The 12,932-nt window shown below is 33.6% G+C and overlaps 1 protein-coding gene across 2 annotated transcripts in view; it reads right to left on the minus strand.

Moving 5' to 3' along the window:
- Positions 1-12,932, minus strand: part of NLGN4X (neuroligin 4 X-linked) — a 161,404-nt gene that overhangs the window by 118,986 nt on the left and 29,486 nt on the right. For both annotated transcript variants that reach the window (XM_040056255.1, XM_040056254.2), the window contains exon 2: positions 11,681-11,764. The gene's annotated coding sequence lies outside the window, so the exon portion shown is untranslated. The remainder of the gene's footprint in view (positions 1-11,680; positions 11,765-12,932) is intronic.

Consider the following 12,932-nt stretch of genomic DNA (forward strand, 5'->3'; position numbering starts at 1 on the left):
GAAGCCAACAAAAAACATAGAAATTACTGTTTCTCCTCCTATTCAGTCAGATGTTCTGTCTATATCAGAAGCATAAATTTCAGGCAGCAGTTCTTCCTACTGTAATGTAGGTATTTAAAATCAAACATTAGTTGAAGTCGACCACTATGAAAGCATCCTGAAGATTATGTTGAAAAAGCCCAAGTGATTGCTGTCCTAGCAAGATGATTTTTTTTCACCTCTTACCAATATATACAGAATTATCTTTATAAACACAGAGCTAAGATTCTTTTAACTTTCTTGTTTGTTTCATACATGAACAAAGTTCTCACAACTAAAATCAGGAAGAGCTTATTCTGCTATGTGTTTCTTAAAGGTTTTCATCTGTTCCATCACTAACTGTGCTGACAGTTTATCCAATATGACATAGCATTCATTGGTAGGAAATTCAGTATACAAAGTTAAGACTAAAATTCAGATATTTTCTCATCTACCACTCAGTTAATTTTATTTTCTGGGGCTGTTTTTATTATTGTTGTCATTTATATTGTTATTCCCATAGCCACCTTCAAGTTATTTTAAAAACTCTTGCAATGAATCCTCCCCGGTGTAAAATCATATCTCAGAGAACATGTTTATCAATTTTTGCCATCTTCACCTGATACTAGCCTTTACCAACATATAACTGATAGGCTTGTGGAAAATGAGTATTATGTTACAAATATTTGGGTTATTTATTCTTAAAAAACATGTTTCCCATGATTTTTACTTGCAATGAATTGCAATTGAATAAACGAAACCATTTATGAATGACTTTCTAACAATACACCTAAATTATTATTACTATTATTATTATTATTACTTATCATTATTATCATTATTATTATATTATTTAGCACACCCTACCTGCTTTCAAAAGGCTCCAAAACTACATTGACATTTTTAAATATGAGGAAAAATATTTTTTAACAATATGATTCCATGACAAAACATCATGCCTGGGTACCTTTCCAAGACCCATCTTACTCTTGCTCTTCCCTGCTTGAAAATATCCTCTTATAAAAGTACCTTCTATACTTTCCCTCTTTTGCACATGCCTTCTCAGTTCTTTTCTAATTCTCAAATCTTTCTCATAGAGTGTACACTGCTAGTATGTTCTTTTCTCCAAATCATAATTTTTTCCTGTGACTTCCCTTCTCCTACATTGTTTTTAGGTTCCTTTTGTATACAGGAAAAATAATATGCCCATCAAATCAATCAATGTAAAATTGATTTTAATGTGTAGAAGGAATTTGCTTAACTTCTTTTGTAAAGGGTTTCTAGGTTTCTTTGTTTATTTGGTTCTGAGTTTGTTTTTTTCTCTTTGTTTTGTTGTTTTGTTTTATTTTTTTCTTGTATCATATCCATATGGGATAATATTGCAAGAAGAAAACAAAACAAAACACAGAAGACAATTTCCAGCTGCCAGGTTGACTAGGAAGGACTGATCTATTTTTTCCTGCCCTCGGTCAACTGATTTAGGGCAGGATTGAGAAAAAATATACCTCGTCACATGGCAGGTGTTACAGCTTCCTGTGTGCTTCTATTATATCATCATAAGAAATCTCACTAATAAAACATAATACCAACCAAAAATATCTACCACAAACTAATGCAGTCAATTAATAGAACAGATGGATGTCAGGATGGACAATTAAATCCCTTTGACAGAGGAAAAGATTATTCTACCTTATATTGGAGATATGTCAGTAATTCCTGTGTGATCTGACTTACACTTTATTCTTCAAAATAATTCCTTCCATAATGCCTTCTTTGGCATGAGAGAAAAAGATCTATCATCTAAAGGCCTTGCTTGAGGCTGCATATAATTATTTTTAAATGGTGGGAAAGTGCACACATGTTTTTTCAGCAGTATTCTTACTGATTCTCATAACAAGCAAATCAAATCTCCTTTTTGCCTTTATTTAGATAGCTGCTGCTCCTTGAAGTCTACCCCTCAAAAGGATGATACAGCTAGCACCTTGGCAAGGTGCTAACAACTTTTTTTGGAATTTAATATTGTCTTCTGTAGGTATCAAAGATAAAAATCCAGGAGTCCTGATTCATTATTTCTCTGGCCCTGAATTTCAGTATATTTGCAACAATTATCTTTCCTAAAGTCTTGCACCAAGATGGTTGTATTTCTGGACATTGGAGCTACACAGCCAATAATACAAACTGCTAAGAGTTGTTGCCATATTCTGGCAATATTGATTACTTATTTTGTGTTTCAAACTAAAAAGAAACTGAGCCTCTTTTTTTTTTTTTTTTTTTTTTTTTTTTCCCCTGATTTTGATGATTTGCATTATATAGATTTGAAATTATAAGTCATAAACAGCTATAGGGAAAAATTCTTCAGTTAAGGAATTAAATCAAGCTACCCATGACATATTTTTTTACATTAAAAAAAAAACCTCTGTACCAAATGAGTTCCAATTTGTTTTTTTGGTTTTTTTTTTTTTGTTTTGTTTTGTTTTGTTTTGTTTTTTAAGTCAACTCAAGTTTTGATAACTCTTTAACTCTTTTTTTTTTTTTTTTTTTTTTTTTTTTTTTTTTTTTTTTTTAAGTTATCCTCATAGCATACTGTGGTAAAATTTAAATGTCAAAAAGCTTGGGAGAAAGTTGCACTAATATTATACTAATATTTAAAAGCACTAAAAATCCATACTCCAAAAGACAATGAAGCTGCCAAGAGAGTGACCTGTTAGTGTAATTGCTCTGCCCCAGCTTCAATTTTCATTGGTGAAATTCTGATACATCCATTTTCTTTGTCAAGCCCATCTATTGAAACTCCTGCTTTGTAAATTAATAAACTCAGATTGCCTAATTACTGCACCGTCCTAAAAGCTTTGTTTTTCAGATACATATGCTTTAATGAATCCTGATTTCAAACTAATCTACATCTGATGCTGAATATATCAGATCTGAATTTCTTGTACCCTTATGTAACTTATTGTCTCATTGTTTATACATTTAATTTTGATGGCTTCTAACAAAAACAGATTATAGTTCTGCCATTGCTTGAACTGCATATTGCAGCCTTACACCATGCCACTCAATGAGTTGCATTTAACTAATACTTTATAAAAAACATGAAATAAAAACAATTTCAGTGGTCTTTAAAGTATTTACTTCTGTTTCATTTGGTCAAATAAAGTATATTTCTTTTAACTTTCTTCCTTTAAACAGAACTGTATTAAAACCAGAAATGCTAAGTCTCTAATTATTCATCACTTAACTTTTCAAGTGACTCAACATCATCATTTAAACTTGTAACATAACTGTTTTGGGTTTTTTCCATCCTTTTAAATACTTCCAAATAAGGAAAGTGAAAGGGTCAGAGTGTTATTATTTTAAATCCATGGAAATAAAAATTTAATTGCTCTTAAATGAAGATCACAGGTTCATAGATCGGCTGAAGTTGGAAGGGACCTCTGGGGTTCATCTAGTCCAACACCTCTGCTCGAGGAGGGATACCTGCAGCCTCTTTTGGTGACATTAAGTCACTGTTTAAGTAAGAACACACTGCATCTCATTATTCACAGCTAGTTTTCAAGGATTTGCATCTCATCTTTATGAATCAAATTCATGACCTATGTCTACCATTAATAACACTCACAACGGTACAATACAGCATAGGAAATACATTCCCTATGTACCCTTAAAGCCAAGCAAAAAGCCTCAAATGATAGAAGCAACAAAATTTTCAGTATAATTAACTCCATTGACTACAAACTACATTAGAATTAAATGGGTGAATTAGTGCCAGATAAAAAAGCTTTGTTTTCATCATGGAGAGAAAAACTATAATTTTAATAGATACTCAATTGCAGGTAATTGATTTCTTACACAAAGAAAAATATGCAGATTTTTAAGATTATAACTAGGCACCAAAATTTTTCAGTTACTTCCAGAAGTCATAGTGAAACATAAAAATTCAGGCTGTTTTTTCTAACATATTGTGAATAGTTGCATAAGCTTTAAATCCATGTTCATGCTGTCAGCGCAGAAACGCAAATCTCCATTGCTACTAATACAGCTGCAGCCAGGTGAAAAAGAGAATAGTACTACTTCATACATCTTCATATGAAATAGAGCCTATAATGAAAGCTGACAGAATCTGATTTTACTTAACTTGAGTAGTTTCACCTACACTCAGATATTTTGAGGGGTTTTTAAGTTGTGTATAACAATATTACCATATTTTTGTTGTGTTCTCTTTCTCTGTTTTTTTCCTTGGAAAAGAAAAATTTAATGCAAAGCAGTATACATGAAAGGAAATGTGTGGAGGGTGTTGATAATAAACCTGGTAGAAAGAGTGGTGTGATCGGGATACGCAAAGCAATCACACGGAGACGAGAGATTTCACAGGGCAGAGAGTTCCTCTGAGCGAGCTCAAGGCTGAGCCAAGGCCGAGAGCCTCTCTGCCTGTTTATTTCTTACTTTTTATACATTTGTGGGTCTGGCTGTGGATTGGCTTCTGGAATTATCACCTCCGAGCCGAATGGCCAGACCAACAGTCAGTTACAATTGTCTTCAGGTTAGAAATATGCAAGCAAAGGACAGAGAATGAAAAACAAAGGATTTGTTTATGTTACATGTGTGAGAAAGAGGCAGAAACTGCTCCTAATATTGTACAGTAGCTAAAAAGCCTGACTCCATTTTATGAACAATCAAAAGGCTTTAAAAAACTCAGAAAAACCAGGGCAAAAGAGTGGTTTAGATACTTTCAGCTTGCACACTTAAGATCCAATAGAAAATACTATGTGTGTGTGTGTATATATATATAATGTATATATTTTGCACAACATCAATAGAAAATAAAAAACAAAATAACACTCTAAAAATATTCTGTACCATACCAGCTATCAGGGTCTAAATTGGCATGCAATTAAAGCTAAATATATTTTATATTCATACATACAAACAAACATATTTACCTTTGGAATCAAATAGTGATTTTCAGTTCTAAGTAATTTCTACAAGCAGTTTGACTTCCTGCTGGCAAAAACATTTTTTTTTTTTTTTTTCCTTTCAAAAAAAGAAGTATGCCATCATCTTCCCTAGTCACTCAACAGATGTGTCAATTTGTTTTCAGGGCAGTGATTAGCATAATTGTGGTGGATTACTCGCATTTAGCATAGAATGGAATTCATTCAATATTTTAGCAGATACAGCATAGAATGTATGGGATATCCAAGCCCTCGGGAGTGGTGCTGGAAGTTTTTTTCCTAAAACTGTACTAAAAGCTTATTTTTAAAAATCCAAATCTGTCTGAAAGAACCAAAAACCTTAATCCATCTGATGTGTTGTTTGATAAACAATCTTTTACTATGTCTAGGGCACACAACCATTAAATCAGCTGCAAATAGCTACACTGAGGGCATTACTCAGAAGGGTTTCAGTGTGATATAATTTCTTTCTAAATCAGAAAAAAAAAAAAAAAGAAAATCAGAATGTGATTCTATTTATTACTTGTTTTCTACTTTATCTCCAAATTCCAATTACAATGCTGAGGTGCATTCAGCACTACCTTTAGTGCTACATGAGGGTTAAAATTGATCCATTATATATACTCAGCCAACGTTAATACTCTTGCAAGATTTACAAACATGCATAGACAGTCATTGTATGATATTATACAGAAATATCATAAAATTATAAAATGGTTTTGGCTGCAAGGGACCTTTAAGACTATCTAGTTCCAACCTCCCTGTCATGAGCAGAAATGCCACATACTAGATCAGGTTGTTCAAAACCACCTAACTGGTCTTCAGCACTTCTGGGGATGGGGCATCCACAACTTCTCTGGGAAACTGGTTCCTGTGTCTCCCAACCCTCACAATAAAGAACTTCTTCCTTATAGCCCCTCTAAACTTATACTTTTTTAGTTTAAAGTCATTCCCCTTTGCTCCCAGTCAGTATAGGCCCTGATAAAAAGTCTCTCTCCACATTTCTTACCACTCTTTTTTTATGTATTGAAAGGCTGCAGTAAGGTCTCATAAAAGCCTTCACCAGGCTGAACAACTCCAACTGTCTCAGTCTGTCTTCACAGGCAAGATGCTCCAGCCCTCTGATCATCTTTGTGGCCATCCTTTGGACTCACTCTAACGTGTCCATCTCTTTCTTGCATTGAGGACTTCAGAGATGGATGCAGCATTTCAAGGTGGAGTTTCACCAGAGCAGAATAAAGGGACAGAACCACCTCCATAAACATGTTGGCCACTTCTTTTGATGCAGCCCAGGATACAGTTGTATTTCTGGGCAGTAAGCACACATTCATCACTCATTAACAATTTCTCATCCACCAGAACCCCCTTCTTTGCAAAGTTATTTTTAATCCATACACCAACCAGACCCTGATGGTAATGGATATTGCCATGACACAGGTACAGGACCTCGTAATGGTCTTGTTGAACTTCATTAAGTTTTCATGGATCAGAGGTAGCTCTGGATGGCATTTCTTTCCTCAAGTGAATCAGCTGCACCAGTCATCCACAGACTTGCTGAGAGTGTATTTAGTCCCATTGTCTATGTTACTGATGATGATATTTAATAGCATTGTCCCAGTATGGACCTTTGAGAGACATAATTCATTACTGTTTTCCACCAGTAACCAATGTAGCCCTTGGTTTCAAAACCTAGATTGCAACCTGTATAAAAACCATTGTATGATATCGTCATCCCCTGTTATAGAAGCTGGTGTTTATGATCTCAGAAATTATCTTCTGTCAGTTGTTTCTAAAAGAAACTTCAGGGTGCAAAGCTCAAATTAAGTCATGGAGATTCCAAAAGGACACAAGATTTTGTTGTTACACAGGGTTTTTCCTTTTATATGAAAACTGAGGGAGATAACTGCTGAACAACAGGTAAAGGGATATTTATTAACAGATACAGATGGTCTTCCTTTCCCATCAGCTACTGAGTTGTCCAAAAAAACCAAACTGTGATCTTATGGTTAAAAATGAAGATGCAGTATGTTTTGGATCATGAAGAGGACAATTGCTTGCCTGTAATTCATTTACAGGGGAATCTTGTTCTTAAAAGCTTTATTGTTCTTAGGAAAACAAACAAACAACCAAACAACACCAATGAGTTATTATGAACTTCTCTTTAAGAGTTAAGAGTTCCCTGGAGGAATAGATATAATAGATATAACATCATTACCTGTTGTTCAGTACAGTAGATTTAAATTATACTAGTCACAGAGATGAAACATTTTCAAGTTTAAACACTGAGATCGTAAAATTTGCACTCCAGCTCTTTGAATTGAACAGGACTGAACTTTAAATGAGCTGTCTGTGCAAAACAGTGTGATTATTTTTTATTTCACGTTTACTTATTGCTTATGATGTTATGATTCAGGGAACTCCCATTATCCATGAAGTCTGTATAATGTCAAACTTACACAACTTTAACCATTCTCTGTTATTGTTGTACAATACTTTGTGTAATGTTATGTTAAAATTAATTTTCTACAAAATCAATTATATTTCTGGAAGCATTACTTAGATAAGAACATAGTGTATGAGTCTTAAAGATTTAAGACAATCATGACTCATATTTTTATAAAATTGTTTAATTATCTTCCCAAAGCTTTTAATGAAGATAATGAACTTAGGTAGAAAATTTTAAATTATTCAATTACACTGCCACCTGAAAGTAAATTTAATGACCTGAAAAGTTTTGGTCTTTGCCATTTCATATTTGAGTAATAGTTGAAAAATGCTTCATATTTCAATTTCTCACTTGGATTCTTAAGAAATTCACATACTGGTGGAGATCATTAGTTTACCTACTTTTAGATACTTTATGTCAGTCACACAGAAATACATAAATAAATGTTGGAATAAAAAATTAATGGATACATCATTTAGAATTAAAATGGAAGCAAGGAATTATTTATATTCATTAAAGAATCTCAATATTTTGTTTCCACTATTCACAGTATGTCTCTACCTTTAATGGAAAACATACCCTTATATTAGTGATGTAAAGGTTTTGTTAAGATTAGATTTAACAGTAACATCTCACAACAAAGCAGATGATGCAACTTGATTTATTTTTTCTAGATCAACTGAGAAACAGTTAACTACACTGGATTTAGGATTTCCGAATACTCTCCCTGGAAAAAAATTTGTAGATGCATAGAGAGCTGTGGAATATCCTATAACAAAATCTAGACAAACTCTCATTAAAGTCTGGTTACATTTCCAAACAGTAGGTGTTAAATTCAATTTACACTACTGGAATTTCTTGAAGAAGATACAGTTTCTAATTTGGAAACCTACTGAAATGGTGAGCATCAGCCTCAATTAATTGATGACATGATCAGACCATCAGTCTGGGTTCAGCCGGTAACTTCATTAGTCGCTCCTGTTTATCATTCACATTTCAGTATTGAAAACACACCTTCTATCTTTATAAAAGGGAAGAATTTTAAACTGAGTTCCTTCCTTCCTTCCTTCCTTCCTTCCTTCCTTCCTTTCCTTCCTTCCTTCCTTCCTTCCTTCCTTCCTTCCTTCCTTCCTTCCTTCCTTCCTTCCTTCCTTCCTTCCTTCCTTCCTTCCTTCCTTCCTTCCTTCCATTTCAAAATTAAGATCATTGGTAGAAAGAATGCACACTGTAATGTCAGCAGAGCCCATGTATCATAGCACAGGTCTTAGGAGCCTATGTAACTGATGAATTTCCATGCTAAAATTGTGCAGATATTTCACCAAGACAGAAAAAATGTGAGGAGCATTTTTGTTCCACCTAAGAGTATAAAATCAGTGAGAGACTAATAAGAAAACTGGAGGAGTTAAAGGCATTGATTTACCAGAGGTTGGACTGCTCTGCTAAGAGTACTTTCATGTACAGCCATAAACCCTGACAAGAGGAAGGCAAAGATTCTTACCTGAATCCCAACAGCTGAAAAGTAAACTGGGGAGAGCTGACAGCCCTAAGAATAAGAATTGCATTGTGCCCTGATTTTCCTTAGAGAATAAAGAGTTGATCTGTTTCCTAAACTCCCAAGAGTAAAACTGGAACAATTTATTCCTGCCTTCCAATATAAAGGTTTTATTTTTCCTTCACATTTGTTACCATAAATGATACAAGACAGAAGGTTTGATCAGAGTCTGAGAACATGATCAAGAATCTGACAGTATGTGGCTACATCAAAGGAACAACACAGCACTTCACAGACTACCACAGGGCCCCATCTGCACATTCAGCTGTCAGGTTGAGATCCTAGAATGAAATCCCACCATTTAAACTCGCTTACCCTTCTGATGAAAGATCAAAATCTGAGGACAAATCATGGGCCATTTGTTTGCTTCAATTTTTAATACTATATTGTTCATTTCCAGGAAACATATTGCATACTCCAAACATAAACTGATGCTTTCCATTCTTGAGAAAGATTATGGGTTTATCATGCTGAGGAATTTTATCTGGAATTATGCAAGTAAGCAGTTAAAGTGTTCAAGATGTAGGAATTTCCTTCTGTATTTCTCTTAAATATAAGAGTACAATATAGCCAAAGTAATACAATCTGTCTAAACTACCATCCCTAGTTACATTTTAAATTTTTTTTATTCTGTTCATCCAAATGAATACCTATTGTCTGCTGAAAATATAACTTCGAGGTTAGTTTGTCTTGGATTATGGATTATCTTGAAGTCCTTCGGATCCATTTCTATTTGTCTCCTGAAAAAATTCTCAATACAAACCTTTTCTGGACAAAACAAGAAATTAAAAAGTATTTCTGTATTTCAGTTTTGCATTTTGGAGTATGTCAGGGTTGGTAGTTGAACATAAATATTTGTTGCTATTTCAGAAAATTAGCAAGCAGAAAAGCAGAAATAAATTTTATGCTGATTTATAACTTCCTTTTTTTTTTTTTTTTTTTTTTTTTTTTTTTTTTTTTTTTTTTTTTTTTTTTTAATGGATAGTCCAATTATCACCTCCCAGGAACAAGAAAATTTTCAAAAGGCGCAGCTGGCTTCTGATGTTCACTAACTTGCAGTGTGAGTTAAAAGCCAGACATCAATAGGCTCCATCTCACTTTTCTGTTTTCATGTTGATTGCCTCCTTTTCTTCTCCTCCCTAACTTATCTGCTGTGCGTTATGAAGAACAAACAAAATGATGAGAAAACAGAGAAAAATAAAATCCCTCCATCCTTCAGTTTCCCCTTCAAAATCCTCCCCCCATCTTCTGTGGTCTATCTCAGCATACTGTGATAGATCTAGAGATGAGCATTTACCTTCTTGGAAAATTGGCTGTGGCTTATTCTAGTGCCAGCAAATGTACTACGAATTGTTAGTTCCAAAGAAATTAAGTTATTACTTCAACTTTGACTTCAGCTTTGCATGAGCCTTGTATTCTTTATATCAGTTGCTTGCCTCATTTCTGAAAAAAAAGTCAGGAGTTGTCTGAAGCAGAGTAAGTAATTGAATTCTATGTATGGCACTCATGCATATTGTCGTTCTCACTATATAACTCCTTAGAGTTCGGCTATTATCACAATCAGTGTGGATGCTAAACTGTTAAACAGGCCCCTGTTCATAAAGTATTTTTTATTCAATTACATGTTAATTGTTACAAGTTGGAATAAACATGGTTCAGTGATGCAAAAATCACAGGAATTTTCAAAGCTGTTATTTTCTTTGTCTGAATTTTACGCTTCACATAATGGTATCCTTGATTCTCATAACTAACCTGTCACACTCTGAGTTATTGCTTATTCACAGCTTTATTTTCACATCAGATATATTATTATTCCTTCTCTTTGAATTTAGGTCCCAGTGTCAAGGCAAAATGGAAACGTCATTGTACTAAAGCTAGTTCAATGATTACAGAAAAAGTCACATCTGCTTCGAAGTTCATGGATAATATAAAGCAAAAAGGAAGAAAGTGCACCAGAGAAACTTTCCTGGTCACTTGTACATCTCATTCCCTTCTCATTAATCAATATGTCAGGCACAGTATGAAAGAATGGTAATTAGATTAAGGTGCTTTATAAATGGAATATATTCTATGTATAGCTTTCTAATTTCACTTTCACTTTTCACATATTTCATATTGATATAAGAATATTTATATATCTGTGAGCATTTATGTACACATGCATATAACTATATGTGTTTATCTGTGCATATGCTGTGCATTAAAATATGTTCTCTCATATTTTGCTAACTGAGAGGAAAATATAGAACTTTATGGTAATAATATGAAACAGCAACAAAGCCTCTTTTTTAGTACAACCATATAACCCCTGTAACCCAACCTTGTCTTGCAAACCGAAGACAGTCAGCTCTGTCTGGTACAGTGTGGCCTGGAACCCCCAAACCTTACTGAGTAGTAGTGTCACAATAGCCAGGTTGAATCTCATATCTTTTAACTACAAACTGATTGGCATCATTCAACACCCATAGAGCTGAAAAATAATAACAATTCATGCTTATCATGAGCAAGCACATAAACAATGTTAATGCTTAGAATGAACAGTAGTCCACGTCCCATTGGATGAACGCACAGTAAACAAACATTTTAAATGGATGTATTTATTGCAAAGATATTTCAAGTACATTTAAGAACATCAGCAACAGAGACTTTACTTTTTTTACATATTTTTCCAAAAAAAAAAGGAATTGCTAAGAACATACTTTTAGTACTTACCACTGTGTTGCGTTTTTGAAAAGGCTTCAGCATTTCCCCATAGGAGGCAGCATGATGTCATTTTAATTATAGCAGAAATTTTTCCTGTTAGGAAAAAATACATAGTGCTCTTCAGCAAATTAAGAAAAGAAATGCATGCTTATGATTACTAATGGTAAAAGAAGAGCTTACTTAGTAAATCACCAGTAACACTCTTTTTCAAGATTACAAAAAGGAAATCACAATATTAATAACGACACAATAAATACTTTAAGCATAGTGTAATGATTTCTGTCATAAAAACTACTAGCAATATATTCTTTTCTTTGCAGATTGAATACTGCTACAAAGACAGAATTGTCTTTAAACCTATATATCGCAAAAGTTTACATTTTAGAGAACCCGTGAAGGCAAGTAAATATTTGAAATCCAAGCAGAAGTCATGACAAAACACTTTGGTTTTAAATATTCCTGTAAATATATATTAAGCATACCAAATATAAAATTTGAATAGTCAAATATATTAAAATATATTTAATTTAATTGAAATATAAATTTAAAAAATCAAAGCCATTTGGATATTGTTTCTTTCCTATGTGTAATTCAAAACTATAGTTTATATATCAAATGACATTTCAATGGATAGACTATTTCTGAATAACCTATCCATTGTAGATAGACTATTTAGAGAGATTAAATACCAGTATTTACCAATAGTCTCTTCAGTCCAGAGTATCTTGAGACATTGTGATTTAGAACTCAAACACTACTAATTCTAAGAAAGGTATTTCAGGAAATTTTAATAGTTTTCAAGACGTTAAGACCTTAAATACTTCTCTTCCCTTGAAAGCCAGCAGATTTTAATGGGATTTACTTATTCCCTGCACACATTTTGCAGGGGAACCATGCACTCTGTTGTTCTCTGTATGGCTCTTAAAGGCACTTCTTATCATTTATTCTTATTTTCATTAAGTTGATCAGCACACAGATTGTAGATTCTGCAATTTGAATCACAGGGAATACTTCCTCATGAATGGTTTCACTCTACAGCCAAACCACTCCCTGTAAGTGCAATTCACTGTAACAGCTGCAAACACGGGCTTCAATTATGTGTAAACATAGGGATTATGAGCTGAAAATAAGTACCAGTGGAAGGCTATGTGAATATGTGTCTGAAAAGGAGAAATTCTGAAATATGAAGAAAAGCAGGATACCTTATGAATAAAGAATTTGTGAAACACCCTAGCTAAACTGTCAAAGTGTCCATTTGCTG

The sequence above is a fragment of the Hirundo rustica genome, chromosome 2 (genome assembly GCF_015227805.2).
Source record: "Hirundo rustica isolate bHirRus1 chromosome 2, bHirRus1.pri.v3, whole genome shotgun sequence".
Lineage (NCBI taxonomy): Eukaryota > Metazoa > Chordata > Aves > Passeriformes > Hirundinidae > Hirundo > Hirundo rustica.